Source organism: Anthonomus grandis, chromosome 16, assembly GCF_022605725.1.
Source record: "Anthonomus grandis grandis chromosome 16, icAntGran1.3, whole genome shotgun sequence".
Taxonomy (NCBI): domain Eukaryota; kingdom Metazoa; phylum Arthropoda; class Insecta; order Coleoptera; family Curculionidae; genus Anthonomus; species Anthonomus grandis.
The window spans coordinates 11,363,024-11,388,672 of NC_065561.1; the positions used below are offsets into that span (position 1 = coordinate 11,363,024).

A 25,649-nucleotide genomic window follows, 5' to 3' on the forward strand; every position below is an offset into this window, starting at 1 on the left:
ATCGTGACTATGTAGTGCCCTTAACAGTGAGTTGCTGCAAGTAAAACTTATTTAGTCTGCAAGATGGCAAATTTTTAGACCGCTGATGCCGAGATGATCATTTATAAATAGTAGAAATAAAATACGCCCTAGAACTAAACCTTAAGGTCTCCAATATTCTATCGGATTACAAAAACAATTTCGACATCGATATTATGATTTACACAGTCAAAGGCTTTAAAGAAATAGAAAAATTCTTGGTCATTCATATCTAAGTAAAATTTATCTAAATAATAGCAATTGCATCACTGTTTAAATTTTAAACCATGTTACATCGGACTCTCAAATCAATTATCTTTCTTTTCACTAATCCTTTGTAATACTATATAATTTAAAAAAAAAATTTCATGGAGCAGTAGTATCTTATGATTGACGTCGTCAAATTTCCTTGACAGATTTTAAGCTCCGCTGCTAAGGCTCTTGATCACTCATATTCAGGTGAGACTGTAAAATAAAAATTGCATCATCTTGGAAAATAATATTGCAATAGACTGTGAAATAAATAAATCTTCATTTTACTAAGCTCGTGTTACGCTATAAAACTTCTTATCAGTATTTCATCCAGCAGTAGTATTTTAGATTGACAAAGTTAATTTCTCTGTCACCTCACCACCTTAGTCATGAAAACATCTTAATCGACAAAACAAAAATCTCTGAATGTAGTATCTCATTTTAATATCTCGTAATAAGAACATTTATAGCATCATCAAACACATATTAACACTTTTTATAAACAATTACTTTCAATATTTTATTTGTCTCCTCTGACTATACTTGGTGGAACTTTTATTATTCTACTTTTGCTATAAAATTCAGATCACTTCCAAATTTACAAAATCACTCAGTTCTAGAACATCGTCTTATTTTAATTATTAATACTCTCACTAAAGGCCGTGATTATCAATTAAGTATTCTTGTCGAAAGATAGTGCCTTCATAGCACGCGACTAGTAATATCGAATTTAAGCTGTGACTTTAGATTGTTTAATTAAGTAGCTAAATTAGGGATGATCCTTTTTAAATTACATAAATTGCTGATGATGATGTACTTTCGACGTCTTTTAAGTTATCATTTTTATGAACCGTATGTAAATCTCTGCGTTTTATTTTTTTAATTCTCTAACTACTAATTAAACTTCTTCGTTCATAAATCCTGAATTTGTTGTCAAAATACTACAACTGTATTATATAGTTCCTGATGCCTCAGCATAGGGTCTGCATTAAGCCGCCTCCTCTATAATATGTATATTGCTGATTAACATAATATCTAACGATATTCTTTTAAGGGTTAGAGACAACGCAGCTTTTAAAATTGTCTTAAATACTAAAACACTATCTAGGATCTTAAAAATAATAAGTATTAAAGGTTAAAAAAAAATTTAACAGCATTCATCCTTGGAGAGAGTTCTTTCCTTATTTCACCCCACATAAATCCATCGCTATCGTATATATATTTGAACATATGCTCACAGTATTAGTAGTAAAACTAAAAAGAAAATATATAATAATTAAAAATTGAAACAGCGATTCACCAGAAACAATAGTAGGTTAAATATTTGAAACTGAGAATCTTAGATGAATACAAAACAATATAAATAATTTAGGTCAAAATTAGTTTTTTAATTGTTATGGGTTATTCCTGTGGGCTTTCAGTTATCACATTTAATGCAAAATCTAAAAAAAAAATAGTTATTTCATCACAGCTTCTCAATTTTAATGATAAAGTTAAATATTTATGCTAGTTAATTTTTTTTTTAATTAAATCTCCATTTTAGCTTTATCGGAAAGTAAGTATTTATTTAGTTTAATCACTTACAATACCTACCTTTCAATTCTGGTTTAAAATTCACAATCAGTTAATTATTCAACTAATGGTTGAAGCTTCAGAGCTCGAGACGAGAAATGACGTAACATACCTGGAAAAAAATATCGATAAGTAAGAATATAAATGTATTTTCAAAAAAAATATTAATTTGTAGTATAAGTTGAAAAAAAGTTTTCTAGACACAAAAAATCCCGTAAATCAAACTGTTGCCTTTAAATATAATAATTTTACTAAAAATGCCCGTAACATTGTATCGATATAATATTATGGTCTGACAGAAGCTATAGTTCGAAATTACTAAATTGGTGATCATATCTGCTATAGCCACTGTATTTTAGTATAGGTTTAATTACGTCTAATCAATTGTAATTTATCACTCGTCAAGACCCTAAGAACTATTTGACAGCGTGATTAATGAAATTTTGACCGAAAAAGATTTTACCTAATTCATACAAACTTTCATCATTTTTAAAGTTAAAAGCACCAAATACTGGTGTGGTTTTTTATATAAAAACATGATTTTCTCAAGCATGTTTTAAATGTAAAGCAATATGCCATTACATACTTATTCCAGAAATCTCTTTCAACAGCATATCTTTAAACTACTTTTAAAACACCTTTAATCCCCAACAGAAGAACAAAATATATTAGATTTATGTGAAAGATATTTTTTTTACTTAGAATTGACTACTCGTACACACCTTTACAACAAAAGGTTTTCATGTAAAAGGTTCCAGGTAAACTGAAATACTTTTAACAGCTTAAATTTGGGGCATTCTCTAAGAAAATTGTCACATTTTTGTAACTATATTAACACAACGGATCAAAGGGATATTCAAAGGGTTCAAAGTTGACTTTAATATTTTAAAAACACCTATATATGCAGCTTAAATCTGAATATTTTAAACTTAAAAAATTATTTATTTAGCAAACTTAATATTGGTCTGTATATTTTTTATGTTCTGTAAATGTTTATTAATTTTTTTGATTTTAGTGATTTACATATGGTAGCAGCAAAGAAAAAAATTTAGCATGTAAAAGTAAATACCAAAATAATATTCCGTGAGTCAGAAAACAGAAAAAATAAGGACTTTATATGCTGACCACTTGTTCCTACTTATTGTATTTTATAATTTTATAAGCATAACTTTATAAGACATTTTAACATAATAATATTTTTTTATTAAAACGGAATATTCTTGCAAATCCCTCCCTGCATTTACTATTAAAAAGTACTCTACCGGTCAGTAAAGATGTTCTGGGAAGGCTTAGGTACTAATTCTAAGAATGTTTTAGAATTGAACACAATGTTTCTGCATGCTCTAAATATCCTAATTGTATATACCCTAGACATGTATAGTGTCTTTGTATAGTTAGGACAGAAAGCAAATAATGATGTTTATTAGAAAAACCAGCTAAATAAATTTATGTCGAGCATACCTTTTCAGTATATACGGTAATTAAGATCTATGACTTTTAAAATACAGCAAAAAGCTCTAGTTAAACAGATTTATTTTATTTTATTATAAGCGTCCATCGACAGGCGTAATTTAATATTTTTAGATGGCTACATTTTTTAAAGTTTTCTTATGGTAAAAGTAAAGAACAGTGTTCATTAAAGACTATGATTGAATTAAACAAAACTGCTATTTGAGTTAAAATTTGAACATGACTTCCCTGAATTTCTTATGCAGGTAGTATAATCATATTGAGCTATTGACTCAAAATATGGGTTCAAAATTTATCCTTTGTATTTTTATTTAAGGCCACACTGATAATGAGTGTCCAAAATTTTTTTACTATTATAATATTTTATTAAATTATGGATTAGGGAGTGACATATTCCAAATTAAATCCTATTAAATGCATTTGGATTATACTTAGAAAGCCACTGATAGAGAGTAACCTTTTAGGAAGTCTACAATATGTTAATAAAGTTTTCATCGAAGAAATTAATTTTAAGACATTAATCGACATTTTTACGTCGACATAGTCCGGAGGGTTAGAAATGTAAAGCATAATAACAGTTTTAATTTTGTACATTTATCACAATTAATTTTTTTCGTAAGTGAATGTATAGTAAAGAACTTAATAAAATTGACTTGTCTAGTTTAATTAAGCAGGTCCTTTTTTCTTCTCAGGCAATCGGCCAGTTCATGAATTTAAGCATAGAATTCTGTCTGGCTCTGAACCATATCCCAAATTTAGAATAGCTTTTGACTATAGCTGATCTATCTAGCTCTGTAACTGTTTAATAGCCGTACTTCTAGCTAAAACTATTCTAAAAAAAAAGACTTTTATTCAACAACTTATTTTTTACTAAAACATTTACAGGATAGTGCAAGGTTTGATTTTGAAAAGTGTGTAATGTTATAGGTTAAGTACATTTAGTTTCCTAATAAAAATTGTTTTCTGTTTCATGACTTCAAGATCAAGTCGGTACTTTGACATGATCCGTTCTCCATCAACACATAAATCAATAATTTATGTGGATGAGGTTTTATAAGAAAAATCAAAGTTATCTGATCTTTGATACTGGAGAATTCACTGTATTTTGATCAAAACATTTTAAAACCTGGTTTCTTATTGATAAAACTGGCACTGAATGGTTGTTTGAGGTAGGTCATTGAAATATTATATGTATTTGGTGGGTATGATTCGTATTGAATAATCTATTTGTTTTTAACCCGTAGCTTCTACTGATTGGTCCTGAGGACCCATCCTATTTTTAAATAGGGTATATTTTTTAAGTTTGGCAACATTGGATACTCGCTGTCTCGGTACTCCTCCGCAATACCATACGCGTGATTTCGCCGGCATAGATTCATACTTCAGTATTTGTTCGTGTCGGCGAGGTTGGAAGGCAGTGTTTACTGGGTTCTGAGCATTATTATATTTCCCCTTATTATATTGTTCTATGGTCCTGAGGACCCATCAGTAGTAAATACGCGACAAGTTAATGACTGCTTATTGGTCTGAAAGTATCTAATTCGTTGTTATTTTTTGCAAGGTATTTATCTATTTCACAAGAATAGGTACTAGTGGCCATAAGGTATAAGTTAATAGATATAAAATGTGTTTTTTTACTATCCTTCAGTAAATGCAACGCAATGGTGTCCAGTTCTAGGGCATTGTCAGAAGATGCGTTAAGAAATATTTTAAGAGTCTGAAGGCTTCTGGGAAAGTATGGAAGACTATAGAAACATATGTGAAATTAAGACGTTTTTTGGGTTGTTGTATCTTGAGTTCATCTTTAAATCTAATCATGAAGACGTCCGTTCTATGTGGGTAACAGATGGGACAGGAAGACCTCTTTTTCGTGCTACTATGAGTCTGGCCAAATTTTCGTTTTTATTGAGCTGTCTCAGAATTGACAATGTAGAAACCCGAAAAGAAAGAGTAAAAACTGATAAGTTGGCCGCTGTGTCGGAACTATTTGATGAGTTTGTAGCTAGATCAAAGTAATGTTATTTACCGGGAATTTACCTAACTGTAGATGAAATGCTTGTCCGTTTCGAGGAAGGTGTGGATTTCGGATGTATATTCCGAACAAACCTGCCAAATATTGAATTAAAGTGCAGGTTTTCGCTGACGCTAAAACGCATTATCTCGTAGATGCAGAGATTTATGCCGGTTCCGAAATAAAAGTTGATGGTGCAAAAAAGCCTACATTATCAAATCCAACAAGAGTGTTTCTTAGGCTTGTGGAGTGTGTTAAAGGTACCAACAGGAAAATCACCGGGGATAACTGGTACAGTTGAGTGGAACTCGTCAACGAACTCAAGAAAAACAGTTTGACGTACGTGGAAACTTTACGAAAAAATAAAAAATCTGTACCACCTGAATTTTTACCGAATCGAAAACGTGCAATTCATTTATCAACATTTGGATTTACTTCTTCAACCACTATAGTGAGCTATGTGCCAAAAAAAAGTAAAAGCGTTATATTACTTTCTAGCATGCATCATGACAATTCTGTCAACGAAACAAACAAAAAGCCGGAGATAATTCATTTTTATCATGAAACAAAATTTGGGGTTGACGCATTAGATGCGAAATGTGCGTTGTATTCAGTATCCAGAAAAACTAACCGTTGGCTAATGGCAATTTTTTTGCTATATTGAACATTGCAGGTGTAAATTCTCGAGTATTGTACCAATTTGCATGAAAAGGTAAAGAAATAAAACAATATTCATTTATCAAAACTCTTGGGAAGTAATTCATAGATGAACATTTGCGACTCAGAATGGCCAACAAGAAGTTGCACTTAAATTTACGAATCCTCATTGCTGGACTTTTGGGGGTTACGAATCCAGTTTCTGAGCAGCCTCAGGTACCTCCTGAAAAAAGTAGAAGAAAAAGGTGTGTCATATGCCCCACCAACAAGGATAGGAAAACTGCTATCCAGTGTGACATATGTAAATTGCCCATTTGCAATCAATGATGCAAGAAATTGTGCCCTAAGTATTCTGAAAAATAATGTTGGGTTTTTTTCGGTTTATGTACTGTAATATACCCAAGTTATTTAAAATTTTTGAATAAAAGTTTTTTTTTATTGATTTTATGGCAATTTTATTATTATGGGTCCTAAGGACCCATCAGTAGTACATATGTAATAAAAATGTGTCGGTAGTAGTTCAGGGTTAAGTAAATATCATATGGGTAGCGATAGTGGTTAAGAGTTTATAGTTTTTCTCATTGCATTCCTCTATGTTAAACCCTACTTCTTTTTCTTCCTCTTCTTCTTCTTCTTCTTCTTCGTTATTGTCCTATAACGAAGTTATAGATATGAACGTTCATCGTTAGCGCTATCTCCATTTTATTAAAAGTTTTTCTAAACAGACTTGCCGTAGTTACCTTTTATTATTAATTGGAGAAGTGTGTATTTATTGTTTCTAATAATGTGTCTAAAGTGCGAATGTGTAAAAGTATTCTAACTGTCATTCTTTTATTCTACTTCAATACCTTTCGACATTCTTGCCAGCACATTCACATTTTGTACTCTGTCCATCCAGGATATCTTTAACATCCGTCGATACGTCCACATTTTGGCCAATTTCATTGGTTCCTATAATATCAAAGATTTTTGAGACTATACTAAAAAGCCCGCTCTACAATTATTTTAAGGTAAATTCTCCTTTCTCACCCTCTCAATTTAGGTTTTAACAACGTAGGTCCACGACTCTTGCAATTCTTGATCTACTGGAGCTCATGGTGGAGGTCTTTGAGGGAGAATATAATATGCACACCAGATGCTATGACTTCTCGAGGGCTTTTGACTGTGTTTCATATAACATTTTTGTGAAAAAGTTAGAAGCATATTGCATAAATGGAATTGGTGTAAAATTACCAAGCAGCTACCTACGTGACCGATATTAAGTCACATCCTTTGGACAAAGCATCCCGGATGACGCTCGTTTAGTCCATAGAGTACTTCAAGGATCAACGTTGGGTGCCTTGCTTTTGCCGATTTATATAAATGATATATATTACTCTATATCTCAAGCCAAGCTGATTTACATTAGACATTACATTTAGACATTTCGATAGAAAACATCTTGACAGGCGGGGAGCTGAGAGTAAGAATGCTTTGAGAGACTGGTTATATACAAATAAATTGTCCCCAAACAGTGCTAAAACTAAGAGTATGACTTTTGGTCTGAAGAATATTACTGGGCCAACCCTCTTGAATTGAAATTTCTGGGAATATAATCTCAAACTATAATCATTATCTCACAAGTCATTAATTAATAAAATCACACTTAAACACTATAGGCTTGTACGATTTAGAATTTCCGGAAACTATTATGGTCCAAAAAGCTGTTTTTCCAGAGAGTGTACGTTTCCTACCTTCAACTCATTTGTAACACAATAAAAAAAGTCTAAATAACAAAGCCTATTATGACGGATAATTCATAAACGCCTCAGAATTTACACTTTAATGCCTATTTTTGTATTTTCTTTTTGTCAATTTTTATTTGTTTTAAGTATATTGTACGACATAATATGTATTTTAGGTATTTTACTATTTATTTGTTATGAACTATAAATAGGCGAATTTAGAGTTTAGGAATTTAGTAATAAATGTAACACTTTTCCCTATTTTATATTTTATTATGTACCTATACGATTGATGACGTAAAAATCATCTGTGATAGTATATTGAATAAAATTTCAATTTTAATTTTGAGAGCTTCCATTCTTTTAAACATGGCGTCTCTTAGAGTCCACGCCTCAATTACACAATAAAGGATACAGAAGAGGTAACAACGTAATACTCAAGTTCGAACGAAGAGCCAAGACTTTGGCAACACAACACGGACTTAATTTTTCCAAGTGATATTCTGGCTTGTTCAATTTGGACACCTCCTGTATCAGTTTTCATTTAACTGGCATCCAAGATAATTATAATAATTCAATATGTGGATCACTAAAACCCTAAAAAACTTGATTATTGTTCCTTTTGCGATATTGTCTAATTGGCTATTACAGAGGGTACTTTTCCTAATTGTCTCAAAATTGTAAAAGTTTGTTCATATTTAATTCAATTAATAAGAAAGGTTCGAAGTCAAACCCTGAGAACTATCGTCTAATTTCTATAGTCCTAATTTTTGGTAAAATTCTAGAAACCCTGCTGAACGAGCAAATTGAGGACTACTTTGAAAGTAATCTTCTGTTATATATAAAGCAACATGGTTTTAGATATCAATACTCCACCAATTCAGCAGTTAGGGGCCTGTGTGATAAAAATTCTAGACGCTTTTGAAAGTGGTGTGTACTCTCAAGCCGCTTTTTAGGACCTGTCGAGGGCTTTCGATTATGTGGACCATGGTATACTTCTTAAGAACCTCGCTTACTATGGGTTCGATAATCTGAGCACTAACCTGCTCTAGTTTTACTTCACTAACAGAAGTCAATATATCCATTTTGAGGGTGGTAGATCTTAGAGTTTATTGTTGACACATGGTGTACCACAGGGATCAGTTTTTGGGACTTTTTTATTCCTGGTGTTTATCAATGATCTGCCCAGCTATCATCTTGAGTAGGATTTCATCTATATGTTGGTGACACAACATTTTTGATTATTGAACGTAGTCTATGTAGTCTTGGCATCACGGCTTATCAGTCATGCACTAGACTTAAAGAATTGACCGTGTCAAATCGGTTATGCTTGAATGAAACTAAGACCCAGAATATCCTTTTTTTCTTTCGAGACTGCGGTCCTTGTCTCGAAGCTCCAGATAAACGACGACCTTCCTTGGCATCACATTGGATACAGGTTTAACTTGGAAATCACATATTGAGGAACTCTCCTTCAAATTATCGAGGTGCATTACAGTTAAGAAACTAAGCCACCTCAGTTTCAGCTTGTACGCTGAGGAGCGCTTAATTTGGATATTTCTCCTCCCTAAGGACCTACTGTTTGTTTACCTGGGGCCATTCTGCTCATTTTTTCAAAATATTTGCATTACAACGAAGATGCGTGAGAGTAATTGCTGGTCTGGACTACAGAGCATGCTGCAGGTTGGAATTCAAGAGGCTGGGTATTTTTACATTACCTTGTGCCTATATCTTGTAATGCTTACTATATATCAGGGGCAACGTTCGTGGGCTTATGACTCAGGCTGATATTCATCCTCACCAAAACTAGAAACCACAGATCCTTGGTGCAGCCGTATCGAAGACTCTGCAGATCCCGTAACAGTACATCATGGGATACAGTTTTTTAATGTTTTGGCTGTCTTTGTTAAGAAACTGTCCCGTGATTTTACTCTGTTAATATTTGATTTTTTTATATCTAAAGTTAATCCAAATACTGCACTATTAGTTGCCACATGATCAAATAAAATCTAAAGGCCCCCCAAGGATTTATGACGATATCGTCAGCATACCTAATGTTATTTAAGTTTACACCATTAATGGAAATACCGTCAGGGTAGTTTACCAATGCACCTACGAATATTTAGTTTCAGTTAATAATAGAAAGTAATAGTAAAAAGATGCAACCCTCTTTGGTGTCTTTTGATTCAAGCCTTGCCTGACATCTGTTGGTCTACACTATCTTGAGCAGTTTAGTTAATGTGAAGATTTGCAATTATTTTGAGGCCTTTATCATTTGAGTTTACATATTTAAGGATTATCATTAGCTTTTCAGGTTGCATTCTGTGCAAACCTGTGTTGCTATTTTTGGATGTTAATTGTAGCCACTCGGTAGGAATGACGGCCGATGAGTAGACCATTTTAAAGAGCTTCACTATCACGTTTAGCAACTCTTTACTGTTTAAGATTTTAAGGCCTTCCGATTAAACTCCATCTCAACCTGTAACTTTTTAATTTTTTGACAACGATATTGCATGTTTAACTTGCTTAGTTGTACTATATTTGCGTGAATATTATTTAGGTGTGTCCGATCTTTTATTATAAAAAAGGTTTTTGATGTAGGTACACCAAAGTTCTACTTTGTCGTTAAAGTATAAAAATATTTTATTTTCAATGTTCAAGAACACGCCAGTTTCACGTGGTTCAATCAATAATTTTAGGTATTAATTTAAAGTCTTATTTTATAGAAAGTATATTAAGGTTTGAATTGATATTAAACCGAAATTGCTTTTATTGCCAATACGGCCTTATTAGTGTTGCGTCTTTATGATTCTACACATATAAACCTAAAGGAAGTCCCAAAAACATAAAAACTGAATGTTAAAAGAAGAACAAGATATCCGTGTCAACGATTTAGCCTTTGTAAGTCTTTTAAAGCCGCAAGAAAATAATGGGCCAACGAAAACCATAAAATTGTAATAATATACCAGATAGAAGCTATAAAAATGTGAGATTTTTAAAGAATGGTAAAGGGTAAAGTTTTTAAAAACAGGTGGCAAAAACATGATTTTAATGTTAATAAGTGAGGGGATTTGGATTTTTTTACATTATTCTAAGTAGTTAAGGATCGCTTTTCGAATTTAAGTCCTAATAATTATTAATAATTTTGCAATGTTAAGCGACTACAGGCTCAGTTAATTTTGTACTTAAAGATGTTTTCGCGTTGGGTCTAATGGAAAGAAATTTAACTACCAGCATTACTTAGTATAAGTTAGAGTAATAAAAAATAACAGGCCAAAGAATACATTCATTAAAAAAATTAAATAATGTTAAAGTTAGGTGTTGTTTGATGATTATGAGGTAAATTAAGTTTGTTAAAGACATTATTTGATGAAATTTATGAAATCAGTTTTTGTATTCGTGAAATGGATTTTAGACAGATATTACAATTATGCATGCCGATATAGTATTTAATAATGGAATAGCTTCATTTAGTAGTCAATGCAAGAATATTTACTCTCGCTCCTTTTTGCCTCTTTTTTCTCTCCTTTCAGGCAATAAATGTCTGTGGCGCCATCTAAAATTCGTGCTTTTAATCATGAATTGAGGTTACTGAATCTTAAAAGGTAAGTCACATAAGAATATTGTATTGATGGGAATCTTTGTTCGTATACATCATGGTGTGATCTAACAGTCATACTTTAGAACCTCAATTAAGATACCTGAAGCCAATAAGGTAAACTAATCCAACAAATATACATTAAACAATATGCAACAAAACTGAATTAAAAGTCGAATTTTACACTCGTAGAGCGGTTTACAAGTTTTATAGAATACACTGTTTCGTTATTATTGCACATTTCTTTTTCATATTTGTTTCTTAAGCAATAATTTTTAGGTACGCTACAGTGAAGAAGAGATTAATTAGGTTTTATAAAACAAGTTTGCCTTGAAATAATCAAAAAAATATTGAGTTATGTAGAGTAAACCTACCAGTTGTTGGACACCTGCGAGTTATTGGACATTCCATTATTGTAACTAAAAAGAAGAATTCTGTATTTAGTAGTTCGCTAAATATTATTGAGATGTCGCCATTATACTATTGGTATCAATATAGACAAAAATGACATTTAACTGACATTTCTGTTTTCGCGCCAATTGTGAGATTCTGTGGTTATGCGCAAAAAAGTAAGTTTCCTTAAGCCTATCTTATAAAACCTTAGGTGAATTTTAGTGTTGTAATTACCAGTGAAATTGTACCAAAGTGCTCGCATAAATATACAACGTAGTGGTCTAGTAAAAGTAAGTATTTTTAAGGTTTATATCAATATATTTAATTTAGGTTATGTTTTAGAGGGGTGTCCAATAACTGAGTTTAAAATATGATTCTTTCCAATAACTGCATTTTGCAAAGTTTATACACTTTTTGTGTGTAATTTTTGCGCGTCTTCTCCTGTTTCCGGTACTTCGATACTTCGATTTTGGTGTTAATAATCACAGTGAAATCAGTTATTGGACAGCCGTCCAATAACTGATTTATACTCTGTCCTATAACTGAAACATGCTTTTTTTTTGTATCTATAGTTTTCAATCATGCACAAGAAAAATAAATATAATGCGGAAGAAAAATAAATATAATGATGGAAGTCGCGATACATGAAGTAAAGAATAACAAAATGTCATATAGAAATGCGGCACATAAATACGGTGTACCTAAGTCAATGCTAGAATTCAAAATAAAAAATCCTGAACATATAGACACATGCGGTCCAAGTCCAATTCTTTCAGCAAGAGAAGAGTCTGATCTTGTAAGGTGAAGTTAATTTAGTTAGGTAAGATGTTGAAATATCAAGATAACTGTTTTTAATTTTGCAGGTGGATAGAAGAGCTGGCCACAAAAGGATTCCCTAGAAAACGAGAGAACATTTTAAATAGCGTCCAAAAATTTTTGACTGAAAAACCACGTCCTAATCCCTTTAAAAATAACAGACCTGGCGATAATTGGTTTAAGGTAATTAGGCAACAAAGAATACTATACCGACTTGGAAAATAATTATAGATGCCACTTTATATTTTAGGATTTCTTAAAAAGACATCCAATAACTGTACAGCGGACAAGTGAAGCAGTAAGTGGTGCCAGCGCTTGTGTGTCAGAAGCAGATATTCGAAAATGGTTCAAAGATATAAATAGTTATCTTACTTCCAAAAACTTAATCATTGATGACCCTTCAAGAATTTACAATTGCGATGAATCCGGGTTTCAGATTTGCCCAGAAACTGGCAAAGTTTTTGCTAGAAAAGGCGCAAAAGATGTTTATTCTGTGGAAAAAGGATCATCTAAGGAAAGCATCACTGTCATGTTTTTGTTTTCTGCTTCTGGGTTAACTTTTTCGCCAATGATAGTGTACCCTTACAAGCGAGTTTCGGAAAAAATAAGTCAGACTGTCAGAGATCCTGATTGGGACATTGGCAGATCCGACAATGGGTGGATGACGGCAGATACGTTCTATGATTATGTGAATAATATATATTTCATCCGTTCTTGGCGAATAATAATATACAATTCCCTGCAATATTATTTTTGGATGTACATAAGTCCCATTTAAGTTATGATTTGAGCCTACTTTGTAATGAGTTAAACATTGAAATTATAGCCTTATATTCAAATGCAACCAGAATTCTCCAACCATGCGATGTTGCAGTGTTCCTGCCCATAAAAATGGGATGGAAAAAGGCAGTTAGGGAATTTTATGAAGAAAACCCTGAAGAAGTGCTAAATGAAAATGACATTTGCTCCTTTACTGGAGAAAGTAGTGCCGAATAATATTAAAAGAGACACTTTAATCAATGGATTTCGTATATGTGGTTTATTCCCTTTTAGCCTAGATGCTGTTGATTATACTAAGTGTTTGGGAGGAAATCAGCGTGTTGAGGTAATATTATAAAAACTTTTTTATTTACCTATTATAATTTAAATTATCACCTTACCACATTTTTAGGTAAAAATGCCGCCCCCGCGTACGGACTATAGATCATTTGTTACTTTGACTGGTGAAGATTTAATTAAAAGATGTAATAAATAAATAATGTAAGTAATAAATTTTTGACTTTGTACAAAATATGGAGTTATTTTGAAAAACCTGATTCATTGACACATGTTAAAAAATAAGACTTTGACGTAACAGACATATCAGAATCGTTTGCTACTGAGGAGTTTTACTCAACTGAGGCTGAACCTGAACTAAATCCATCTGAAAACCAACCTTCAAATGAACCAGAAATTAAAAAAATAAATTTGGATTTTAAAGTCAATTCATCTCAGATTCAACTTACAAAGAAATCACAAATTAATGTAACACAAAATATCTGAACAACCAACAAGAAAAAATAAACGTAATATCGAAAGAGTCTCCTTTGCTATAACATCAAGAGAGTACCAGGAAAGTTTTGAGAAAAAGCGTGCCTTAATGCTAAAATTAGAAAATAATAAATTAGAGAAAAAGCGAAAAAGAGAAGAGAATGCAGCAGCAAAAGCTTTAAAAATGACTACACGAGATACTGACAAAAATAATTTATGCTTTGTATGCAAAGTTCGTACAATCAAAAATAATTACCTCACATGTGATAGCTGCAAGAAAAGAATTCACCGAAGATGTATTGTTCGAACATGTTCCTGAAGAAGATGATGACGATTTATTTATGTGTCACTTGTGTTATACTATGGAAAGCGATGATGATGATGTTATTTCAGAAATAGAAAATGAAGGAGATATTGAAGGATGTGACCGCAAGGACTCCAACCTCAAAGAAATAGACAGCAATGAATGTAACACCGATCAACAATCAAAAGAATGAAGAAAGATAATGAAATAAATACACAGAAAAAAAAGATGGCAACGAACCGAAACAACTAGGAAGTTGCGAGGAGTATGAAGTAGATAAGAACGGTCAAGTCAATAGCAAAATTTACGAAAACCCAGGAGACATAGAAAGTGAGGAAGAAATTGAAATAGACGATCTTGAACACTATAGGAAAAAAGTGGACCAGATATCAGAAAATAATTCAAATGACGACATGGACGTCGAAGAACTTTTTAATACATTCCAACTTGAAATGAAAAAATATAAGTGAAAATATTTCAATAAAAATTTTTTTACACTAAGTAGGTAATTTCAAGTTTTTATTTGCTTTTACTAATTGCTTTGTCCAATAACTGAACATTTCGTGTCCAGTAATTGACTTTTTTGTCCAAAAACTAGATTTTCGGAGTCGTTTCAGGACTTTTTACATTTTCTAAAAGAACTATTATGCCTTATTAAGGATACTTCAAACCCGTTGGCATAAAATAGGATATATGTACTAATATCAGGCATAGGCAAAAAAATATCGGTTAAAAAATACTCCAGTGGCAGCAATTTGAAATTCCAAAAAAGCTTAACTGTCCAGTAACTGGTAGGTTCACCCTATTTTCCATTAAGCCAGGCATACAACATGCAAACACATACTTCTATATTTACTTGAAACCCTCGCATACAAACATTTTCCTTCTTTATTCGAACCCAAACCTTTTATGATTAGCCGAACTTATAATCACTTTTAATTTTTCTAAAAAGGCTTAGATCCAAAGAGTTTAATGGTGGCTATATTTTGACACATAAAACAATTGAAATAGTTAAAAACATTTATTCATGGAATGCTTTTTCCTACCACTATATGCATCGGTTTATAGTTTTTAATAATGGAATGGCGTTGCTCTGTAGTCAGCGCAAGAATATTTACTCTCTTACATTTTTTTCGCAATAAATGCCTGTGACGCTATCTAAGAGTCATGATTTTAGGCATAAATTAAGGTCATTGCATCTGAGTAAGTAAGACATACATTATTTATATTGTGACGTGATTAAACAGTCATGCTTTAAAATTTCAATTAAGACACTTGAAACCAATAAGATAAATTATTTAGCCAAATATGCATTGAAAAAATTATGCAACAAAACTAAAGTGAAAATTGTACAAAAGGTTTGGTCTATATCACGCGTAAAACTCATGACTACACTCGTAGAGCCATTCCTAAATAAATCTCTGCTAAAGAATTTTGCTTATTTGATATTTGTTATAAATTATTCTATTTCCTTATTGTTGTACATTTCATGTTGACTTTTTATGCATCACTTTTAAGCACGCTACTGCAAACAAGAGATTAATTATTTCTGAACTAAATATGATATATGAAATAATGTTTCCTTCAAATAACCAAAAAAATATTGAGTCATGTATTTTCCATTAATTCCGGCATACATGCAAACACACACCCCCTATATTTACTTGACACCCTCGCATACAAAAACGTCCCTTATTCATTCGAACCCAAACCTTTTATGATTAGCCGAACTAATGATCCCTTTTAATTTTTCTAAAAAGGCGACAAGTCCATTTTATGGCCTTCTGGTTTACCCCTCGATAATAATGAAAATCAGCTGGCAATGCTAGAGGAGAAAACCACGTTTTTTTTTGTTGATTAAACGGTGCATTATGAAATTAAAAAAGCAGATGTTGGACGCCCCAAAAAAAAAACAATTAATTGAGCGGTTGTGGGGCGGTGTGTTATTATGTTGTTGTTACGTTTAAATTGACAGGCTTTTAATTGTACTATGTCACGGTCTCTTTGTTTTAAGCTAAACATTTAAAGCGAAAACCTATATAGGGGTCTCATAAATAATGGTAAATACTTTAACAGCAGATTCCTTTAAAAAAAAAAAAAAGTTAAGTTTAATTTTTCTAGTCCGAAAGTTCAAGGCGACCAAGATACAAGAGTGATGAACTTAATGTTATTTTTTTTTAAATTTTGGCCCTAAATTTAGCATTTACAATTTGTTTTTAAATTTAGATTATAGTTTTCTTAAATGGCAAATCTTACATTTTTTTCATTTCTTCTAAATCTTTTAAACTTTTCTAAACTCCGTAAATTTTGATAACTAAAAAATAATTTTTCATTTCGAAATGAGTTAGCAGCAGTTATTATTTTTATAATTAATTTCATGTATCCCCATATGCAAAAATCTAATGGGTTAAAGTTTAGACTTCTTGCAGGCCAAGGTCTTTAACTTCCATGTTATATGCAATAAATAACAATAACTAATAAAGCTATTAATAAGAACGCAAAAAAAGCTAATAGATAACGTTGCTGAGTGTGAAGTGTGAGTTTGAATTTTCCTAACTACTCATCAAAGTGACTGACAAAAACATAAGCCCTGACAGTGATAATCACATTTACAATAATTTATCTTGCCAGGCTCAGCCTACTTAACGAATATTTTAACCTGAAGTAGGAAAATAAAATTTTATCTTGAGCGCATTGAAAATTTGAAATGTAAATATTTTAAAAAGTATTAAAAAACTTATAAAAAATAACTTATAAAAAAAACGCTAGACGCGTGCTTCTGATTATAGGTTTTCCCTAGGCAAAGCAACTATAATACCAAAGAAAAAAATACAGACATTACATCTCAAAAGAAAAACTTGAAAAACTGCGATTTTTTTTGTTAATAGTATATTAGCAGCATTTTTTTATAAAATTTAATTAGGATAATTTTATTGTTCTTCATAGTTTGAACATTGTTTTTAAGATTTTTTACTTTTAAGGCACATGGAAAAGTACCGCAAATTTGATAAACATAGAAGGTAAAGTTTAATTAAATGATTATAATGTATACTTTTTGGCGCCCAACACAAATATTGCACTGAAAGTTAAAAATTTTTAAGTATGTCTGAAATAAAAAATATATTTTTTATTCTTTTATTTTTTCTAAATAATACATTTTGAAGGAAATGAATCCAATCCCAAGCAACACATCATATATTATTATCGTTAAATATATATTTATTTAACGATTTGTTAGGAAATTTTTAGTTTTGGTATATGTATCAAACGTATATGGTCAAGGCTTATTGATTAAATTGTAGAATATACGTATACGAGAAAATTTCAGCATTTAAAAAAATTGACACGGGATTTACATATTTAGTTCTTAAATTCGATTACTACATCTAAAACATTTGATGAAATTCTTTAAAAAAATCAGTGTTTTTCGTCCATATTATCCAATCTATTAACGCTGTTTTTGAACGAAATATTTATATATGAAATTATATAAATAGTGTTATTAAATTAAATATATATTTTCTGCAAAAATATTGTTTTTAATCAACGCAAACTTTAACCACCCCTCCCCCTTACTCCCAGCCATTTGGCCAATAAGGAATTCTTTTAAAAAATCACCGTTTTTTGTCCTTATTTGTCAATCTAATAGCACTGTTTTTATATAGACACCTTGTATATAAAATAAATGTTTTCTAATATATTAACTTTTATAATATAGATTTGTACTAAATATTTTTTTTGAAAAAATTCTAAACTAATAACGTGGTGACTTTTCCATTTAATCTTTTGGGCCAATGACATATACAGGGTGATTTTTCAACCTATGTACATAAACTTGGGATATGGTAGATGCAGATCAATAATGAGGAATAATGAGAAAAAAATGTAGTAAAATATTTTTGGTTTCCGAAATAAAGTTAAACAAATGTCAACAAAACGTGTATCAGCCGAACTTATTTTGTTTATTAATAACTGATAGTAAAAAAGTCATAATGTTTGGAATTTTTTGTTTGGAATCTTAAGCAGTACTTAGTTTGTTGGTGGATGTGATGATTTTCGATCGTTATTTTCACACGAACAAAATAAAAGCGTCAAATGTAATGACACACATTTTTACAAACGAAGAACTTGTCGACATGGTTTTGGTTTACGGAGAAACGCATCAGAATGCAGTGGCAGCAGCTGATCTGTATGCCCAAATATTTCCCCGAATATATCACCCGAGATGTGGGGTTTTCTTACGTCTTATTCAGCGGGGTAGAGAAACCGGTAATTTGCGGCCGCGGCCTGGACAAGACGGAGGAGCTATTAGACCTAGGCACATTCTAAATCTGGAGGAGGATATTTTAGAAGTTATTGAAGAACAACCTGGAATTAGCACTAGGACAATTGCAGCGCGATTTGGAATATTGCAATCTAAAACTTGGGAAATTTTAAGGCACGAGTTGCTGTACTCGTTTCATGTGCAGAGGGTACAAGCCCTACGTCCAAGAGATTTGCCGCTTCGAGTACACTTTTGTAAGTGGTTGTTACATCACCAGCAGTTGAGCCATAACTTTACCATGAACATTTTAGTTACGGATGAGGCAAATTTTACACGCAATGGAACTTAAATGGAAGAATTTTCAACTTTCATAATACTCATTACTGGGTTTTGGAAAATTGGAAAATCCGCATATTACACGGGGCACATACTTTCAACAACGTTTTTCTGTAAATGTGTGGTCTGGAATTCTGAACGGGATCCATCGTTCTCATCGGACCTTTTATTCTGGAAAATCGTTTAACTGGTACTCGGTATTTAGAATTTTTGTGCAACAATTTACCAGTACTCCTTGAAAATGTGAATCTCAATGTTAGGCAGAACATGTGGTTTTTTCATGATGGTGCTCCACCACATTTTTCACCAGTGCGACAACATTTATATCGTGTATTTCCCGGACGATTGAAAGGCCGTGATGGTTCAGTTGGGTGGCCCCCTTGCTCGCCTGACCTTAATCCATTAGACTTTTATTTGTGGGGTCATATGAAAACAATGGTGACGAAGTTGATACTGAGCAAGAGCTACGACATCGCATAAACGCTGCCAGTGACGCAATTCGCCTACAGCCGGGTTTGGCCCGTGCCTGTACGTCTTCATGGATTCGACGAGCTCAAGTCTGTATCGAAAATAATGGAAACAATTTCGAACAGTTGCTTTAAATTAGTTTAAATTAAACACGTTATGAAATACACATTTTTTAATTAAAAAAATATGGATATCTCCAAAACTAAAAATACTTTACTAAATTTTTTTCATTTTTATTACTCATTATTACTCATCAGCTATCATTTCCCAAGTTTATCCGCATAGGTTGAAGATCACCCTGTATATTGGAAAATGACAGAATATTTGAAAAACTTATAAGAAATTAACGCTAGTCAGAAAGTTGATAATGATAATAAGATAAGGTTGTCGAAAAATAGAAAAAATTAAGCTAAGATCTACTGATGCGTGTTATGGGTTCCTCCTGGATAAAGCAATCAAAGGAAAAAATATTATCATTTTATCATTTTATTATAAAATTTGATTAAGACAATTATTCTTTATAATCCTGAATATTGTTTTGATATTTTTTACTTTAAAGGCACATGGCAGAATACCGGAATTGTGATAAACATAGAAGTTCGTTTATATTATGATTATATAATATATGCTTTTTGGCGCCCAACAAAAATATTGCACTGAAAGTTTAAAACATATTCAAATTATTTAGAAGCACATAAAAAATATTTATTTTTAGATGTAACGAACATAAATGTCTATTAGATATCCAGCAGTTTACTTAACTTTTTTTACATTAGGTCCCTAATATTTCAATTTTTTGTCATAAATTGGCTTAACTAAAGTTAAGTTTCACATATTGGGTAAACTAGTTTAATAAAACTAGTTTAGTGTATAGTATTGTTAAGTTCTATTGTCGAATTGATCTGCGGGCAACAATAGTAATAAGTGTTTAAATTTATTTTAATTAGCCAAACTGTGAATCTTTGAAATTCTTAGAAAAATATAATTTTAACTTTTTGGTACCCAAACTCTGTATGTTTAAGCTTTAAACATAGAATATAGATCTATTCTAGTAAAAGATGCTTATAAAATCTGTAAGTATATATTTACATGTAACATGCCTTAATAATTTAATGTTACTTTAAAAAGTCGCACACCTATTGAAAACTTGAAAACTTGAGATGAAATATATGTTTAATTAGTAGCAAGCTTGGAAGGATATCTTACTTTTAAAAAAATATTTACATGACATATTTTCATAGAACTATACCATAATCTAATATATCTACCATCAGCTCTAGAAAAAAGTAATAAATTTTAGAGGGTTAAATAAATGCATAAATATTCCTAAGCTCTCTCTTTAATATGACTAATGTAAATACTTTTAAAACGTCTACTTATTTAGCAAGAGTTCAATTACAGAAACTTTCTTGCAGCTTTAATACTTGAAAAGGTGAAAGATTTTCCTTTAACAATACAAATATGTAAAACGAATTCACCACACTAGGTGTCGATAAAGAGGAGACAAATAATAATCACTTACAACTACTATCATATTAGCAAGACAATATTATTTATCGCTAATGTAATATTGAACAAAGGAGGGCTAAGCTTTATGGCACTTCAAAATCTACCTCTACTTTATTACTATAATTGATTATAGCCTAAAAAATATTTAAATAATTGTGAAGTATTTTTTCTGCTCTAAGTTTAATATTGTTTATATGGTGTGCCACAATCAAAGGCCTTTTTTCAGATCCAGAAATACTTCACGACCTTTTTTTTCTACATCCAAGTCTTTAAAATATATAATTTATTACCTCGCAAAGGGCACTTTCTGTCAACGAGTTGTCTCTAAAAGTAAGTTTATTGATTTTCCAGTAAACAATACTTATCTTAAAACTTACATACTACAAAACTTTGAATACTATGCATTGTTTAATAATTTTACCAAAAGAGCTTGTTAAAAAAATGTTTTACAATAAAAAAATAGTCAAATTCAAAAACGATCATTATTTTTTGTTAATAATTGATGGAAGTATTTAATATACATATTCCGCTTTTACAAGCAAATTCCCACACTACTTTGGAGACTTATAAAATAAATTTCTTCACTCAAGCTAATAAACCTTTTTATATTACTATAATGTTATCTTTATACATATATACATTAAAAGTATACGCTATTACAAGGTTTTTGTAAAAATGTAAGTGGTTGACAATGCCGGAAATTTACCCCATAAGCACGCTGACAGTTTGATCAATGAGTTTGCCGCTCAAGCTTAAAGATACGAAGAAGTACGTCATTATATTAGATACGATGAAAAATGAAACTTTTTGTCGACAACGCCCTTAAGCATATCGATCCAGATGATCCAATATGTCTTGTTTGTATGCACAAAAGCGCACGTGTGCCGAAATGCTAAATGATCTCTTGAAGATCCCATTCCGTTATTTGCACTTCGAGTATGTATTGGCAAATATTTCATTTCGCTTCTATTCATCCCTTTCACTGCGGATATTCGAGTATCTTTTTGAAATATGTCGTATATAGGAGGTTCTCTAATATTGCAGAAAAATTAATGTCTTTATTTGTTTGAGTTTGTCTCATATTTTTTGTTAAATTGTATATAACAGTTTAAAGTTGTTTTTATACAGCGTACTTTGGTTAGGATTTCAACCATGAGTAAGCGTAGTTTGAGCGGAGTATGGACTTGAAGCCAGTAAATTGCAGTCCATGATCTTCACGTGACGACAGAGTGAATTTATTTAAATAATTAAAATCAAATGTATTAGTGGTCACTGGTGCAATAATATTAAGGATTAGAAACTGGTTATTGTAATATTTGTGAGGAACGTTAAAATTATTTTAAAAAACCCTTTGGCGAAACCGTAGAAATCAAAATATTACAATATTTTATCACGAAATATATATACACCAGCTCTAAACAAGGCGTATGTATTAAATGCTCTAAAACGGATAAGAAATACACAACTGGATTTGTCTGTATACTTTCCTTTCTTCTGCGGGACAGCGCTCTCTGTCTCTTCCTCTCTTTCAGGGTACCTAGATTACCTATAAGAATGAAAAGGGGATACATCGTTCGAATGGTTCACCTTTTAGATGCAATGATTTAATTCTCGTTGGAGTATGACGTTAAAAAGGTGCCACCGGTACTTATTTTGAAACAAACAAGAATAAATATACTCATACTGATTACGGAATAAAGCTGTAACAACTGTAACAGAATCAACTGATAGGACCTAAAAAGGTATGAGCTACAATACAGAAACAAATCACATATATAAAAGATAGCACATAGCACATAAATCGTATACTAAACGTATAGATAAAACTTAAATATTTGATCTGGTACTTCCCCTAAATAAAGCTCTCTATTAATATCAACGATGTAGTCTCCAGTATCTCTAGTCAATGTCTCCTGTTTTCGTATGAATATAAAACTATATATTTCGTACCATCAAAGATCAAAGAGATTGTCGGTGTCTCCGAGATGACCTAAGTAAATTACTTTTTAATATACATGAATACAAATACTTGTTTTTTACGGGTATGCTTTGCATCATACACTTCTGTTGTGTTGATCTGAAATCAATAAGGACTATACTCAATAAAAATGTAAATTTTAATGCACGTATTGCCGAAGAACTCATTGAGCAACTACATAACTAGAAGACTTCAGGTTTCTCACAGAAGGTACCATTTGCCTACGAGTTTTCACGACTAGCTTTATAACTCAAGATGCGTCAACATATCGGCCAATAACAATACAGTAACATTTCGTGCAGCTGTCTAAAGTAATTATATCCTGCATTACAGCATACTGCATACACTACGCATCTGTAGTTATTACAACCGGATCAACATAATAGCGGGACAACAAACAGGATGCACCAGGGGCATTATGAAATGCATTAAGCAACCGATTGCTCAGTCTGTTCAGTAAGACCTACAACAATAAGAGAAACCCTTTCGTTGTCTGCATTGACTATAGGAAGGCCTTTGATGCGGTTCCACATTTACCATGGTTTTTCGAAGAAACCCTTAAAAAAAAATTAGAGCATCCAATACTTACCACAAGGCATACCATAAGAACTTTTACTTTTATTATAATTAATATCTACTTTTTCTAACACATTTAGTAGACAAATTTTTATTTAAAATTAAGTCCGTGTGCACCATTTTAATTCTCAGTACTAGGGTACTGCATCTTACCATACTTGTACTAGTCCAACGTAAGCTCTTGAAATTTTAAACAGGAATTTCAACCATCCTTGAACAGTTGTCACCATCTACCACTTCATGATGAAGTTCTATTTACTGGTTCGTTTCCTTCAAGGGTTAAATATTTGGTTGCCTTAGTAAACAGCCGCAGACTTCATGTGTTTAACCATCAAGCAAATAATAGAAATTTGGCCAATAAAGCTTTCCTATATCAAGCTCTTGCTTTATACAGAATATAATTTAATTACAAAAAGTTCTCCTAATCAGAAAATTGTAAAATTGAATATTGACAACATAAAAGTTGTCAATATTTAGTAGTACTCTGCGCAGTGAGCAGAATAATGATTTCTGGAAATGAAAATAATAATACTTAGATGCATAGACGAAACAACAAGACAATTGTTTAAAATGCTTTCTGATCAGTAGTTTAGGCGCCTTAGACCATATCACTGGCCTGCTAGATAACCTGATCTAATACCATCAGATTCCTATTTAAAGAAAATCTGCGTGATTCACCTAAGGTTGCTATAAATTGCTGTAAAAAACTTTATTTTAATGAGATAAGAAGAGCTACAAGTGGATCGACAAAACAAGAGCATTGGATCCCGTAGAATATAAGTCAATAGTTAGTCCAAGGAGGCCTAAGGAAATTTCTCTTTCTATGCGTTTTACGGAAAGCATTTATATTTCTTACCATTAGACAGGTACACATGATAGACAATCTTTTACTTCGAGAAATTCAGGTGAATATTTAGGAAATGTATCATATGCGACTAAAGAAGGAAAAGTAAAATTGTATAACAACTAAATTGGCCATAGAAGGAAAAATTATTCGGTTCAATTGGTAAACGCTCGCTTACAACAAATATTCAACCATCGAGCAAATAATACAAATTTGACCAATAAAGATTCCCTATATCATACAAAGGCACCTCAAGCAAAGTAGTAGAGATACGTCTCACAAATATAAAATTACAAAAATAAGATTCACAACTTTTACATTCTAAACATGACTGTGGTAAATGGTCAGAGAAATGCTTTCTGAAAATGGAAAAAATTATTACTCTGATAAACGGTTGATTTCGTGATGGAGCACCGGCTTATTGAACAGATGAAAATACAAGAGAATTGTTTAGAATGCTTTCTGAATAATGGTTTAGATGCCTAAGACATGGTCACATGGCCACAACCCATGACATAGTCATTGGTCTGCGAGATGATTCAATCTAATACTGCTGAATTCTTACTTGTGGAGAAATCTGACGAAAAAAGTTATCTATTGCTTTCAAGATCTGGATGCAAATGAGACAATAAAAGCTCAGTCATCATCAGTCAGCATTTGCAAACAGAAATGGGAGGTGTCACTATAGCAGTTTCGATGATTTGCATACTGCAGTTCTTGGTGACCAACGTTAAAAAGGGTGGTATAGTGTGCTCTGCGGAGATCATGTTCTGGTAACATGCATGCACCACTAGTGGTGATCGTAAAATGTAATTTTGCACGGAGCACCATGTCTCATTTTTATAGTGAGAAATCAAATAGATTGAGTCCTCATTAAGAGCCACTTAATGAAGTTTGTCAAATCAGCAATAAAATATACTAAGTCTACAGTATACGAGCCAGAGTAACCGAGAATCTGGAGACGCGTCTATAAATGCAATACGTCGACAGCAATGACGACGACGTAGGGCCTAAATGGACTTTCTTAAAGAAGGCTCCTTTGAAAACCTAGAAGGAGGAGATTGGAGACACAAGTGAAATTTTCCAATTTATGAACAAAAGAAGGAAATACCCAGCCAAAGCTACAGACAATAACCGGTACAGGGAACTGAACCGGGCGATAAAATCAGAACGCCTAAAAGCAAAGAAAGAATGACTAGCTGAAAGATGTTTAATCTCCATAAAACGATCAAGGAGTTCACAAACACATAACGCAAGCAAATTAATGATATTTTGAAAGACATTAACAGCAAGATCTTAACGCGAGGCTCTTTATTTCTCCACGTTCCT

At 32.0% G+C, this 25,649-nt stretch overlaps 1 protein-coding gene and 2 long non-coding RNA genes across 7 annotated transcripts in view; 1 reads left to right on the forward strand and 2 right to left on the reverse strand.

Annotated features, from left to right (window-relative positions):
- The window catches only part of LOC126745591 (tensin-1), a 572,168-nt gene that overhangs the window by 419,320 nt on the left and 127,199 nt on the right, over positions 1–25,649 (reverse strand). The gene's annotated exons all lie outside the window — the stretch shown is intronic.
- LOC126745598 (uncharacterized) lies at positions 852–13,759 on the reverse strand. The gene is made up of 3 exons (XR_007663594.1): positions 13,645–13,759; positions 1,864–1,954; positions 852–1,524 (listed from the first exon to the last, which is right to left on the reverse strand). It is a non-coding gene; the product is annotated as an uncharacterized LOC126745598 (long non-coding RNA).
- On the forward strand, positions 5,867–6,422 carry LOC126745599 (uncharacterized). Its single transcript, XR_007663595.1, has 2 exons — positions 5,867–6,035; positions 6,090–6,422. It is a non-coding gene; the product is annotated as an uncharacterized LOC126745599 (long non-coding RNA).